Source organism: Apteryx rowi, unplaced genomic scaffold, assembly GCF_003343035.1.
Source record: "Apteryx rowi isolate R43461 unplaced genomic scaffold, aptRow1 scaffold_2021, whole genome shotgun sequence".
In the NCBI taxonomy this organism is placed as follows: Eukaryota; Metazoa; Chordata; class Aves; order Apterygiformes; family Apterygidae; genus Apteryx; species Apteryx rowi.
The window spans coordinates 6,792-8,473 of record NW_020448333.1 but is presented as its reverse complement, the minus strand read 5'-3'; the positions used below and the strand labels follow the sequence as shown (position 1 = coordinate 8,473).

General features: G+C 58.2%; 1 protein-coding gene across 1 annotated transcript in view; it reads left to right on the top strand.

Annotated features, from left to right (window-relative positions):
• The window catches only part of LOC112965143 (serine/threonine-protein phosphatase 5-like), a gene marked incomplete at its 3' end in the record, with an annotated part of 6,820 nt that overhangs the window by 2,114 nt on the left and 3,024 nt on the right, over positions 1-1,682 (top strand). The window lies entirely within an intron of this gene.

The window sequence follows — 1,682 nt, the reverse complement described above, 5'->3', positions numbered from 1 at the left end:
GGTGTCAGCGTGTTCCTACAGTCACGTTGGGGGACCAAACGTCACCCTTAGGAATCTCAGTGTTTCTCTACAGCCATATTAAGGGACCTTGTGTCACCCTCGGGGGTGTCAGCGGGTCCCTACGGCCATGTTGGGGGACCCTGTGTCACCCTCAGGGGTGTCAGCGTGTCCCTACAGCCGTGTTGAGGGACCCTGTGTCACCCTTGGGGGTGTCAGTGTGTCCCTACAGCCGTGTTGAGGGACCCTGTGTCACCCTTAGGGATCTCAGCATGTCCCTGCAGCTGTGTTGAGGGACCTTGTGTCACCCTTAGGAATCTCAGCGTGTCCCTACAGCCGTGTTGAGGGAGCCTGCGTCACCCTTGGGGGTGTCAGCATGTCCCTACAGCCACATTTGGGGACCCTGTGTCACCCTCAGGGGTGTCAGTGTTTCCATACAGCCATGTTGGGGGACGCCGTGGCCCTTGAAGGTGTCAGCGTGTTCCTACAGCCATGTTGGGGGACCTTGTGTCAGCCTCAGGGGTGTCAGCATGTCCCTACAGCCGTGTTGAGAGAACCTGTGTCACCCTTAGAGATCTTAGTGTGTCCCTACAGCTGTATTAAGGGGCCTTGTGTCACCCTCAGGGGTGTCAGCGTGTCCCTACAGCTGTGTTGAGGGACCTTGTGTCACTCTCAGGGGTGTCAGTGTGTGTCTACACCTGTATTAAGGGACTTTGTGTCACCCTGGGGGGTGTCAGTGTGTCCCTACAGTCACGTTGGGGGACCAATCGTCACCCTCAGGGGTCTCAGCGTGTCCGTACGGCCATGTTGAGAGACCCTGTGTCACCCTTAGGGATCTCAGTGGGTCCCTACAGCTGTATTAAGGGAGCCTGTGTCACCCTCAGGGGTGTCAGTGTTTCGCTACGACTGTGTTGAGGGACCCTGTGTCACCCTTAGGGATCTCGGTGTGTCCTTACAGCCGTGTTGAGGGACCTTGTGTCACCCTGGGGGGTGTCAGCGTGTCCCTACAGCCATGTTGAGGGACCCTGCGTCACCCTGGGGGTGTCAGTGTGTTCCTACAGCCACGTTGGGGGACCAAACGTCACCCTGGGGGGGTGTCAGTGTGTCCCTACAGCCGTGTTGAGGGACCCTGTGTCACCCTGGGGGGTGTCATCGTGTCCCTACAGCCACATTTGGGGACCCTGTGTGGCCCTGGGGGTGTCAGTGTGTTCTTACAGTCACGTTGGGGGACCAAACGTCACCCTTAGGAATCTCAGTGTTTCTCTACAGCCATGTTAAGGGACCTTGTGTCACCCTCGGGGGTGTCAGCAGGTCCCTACGGCTGTGTTGAGGGACCCTGCGTCACCCTCAGGGGTGTCAGCATGTCTCTACAGCCATGTTGAGGGACCTTGTGTCACCCTTAGGGGTGTCAGTGTGTCCCTACAGCCGTGTTGAGGGACCCTGTGTCACCCTTAGGGATCTCAGTGGGTCCCTACAGCTGTATTAAGGGACCTTGTGTCACCCTCGGGGGTGTCGGCAGGTCCCTACAGTCATGTTGGGGGACCAAACGTCACCCTCAGGGGTGTCAGTGTGTCCCTACAGCCACGTTGGGGGACCAAACGTCACCCTCGTGGGTGTCAGTGCGTCCTTACAACTGTATTAAGGGACCTTGTGTCACCCTCAGGGTTGTCAGCGTGTCCCTACAG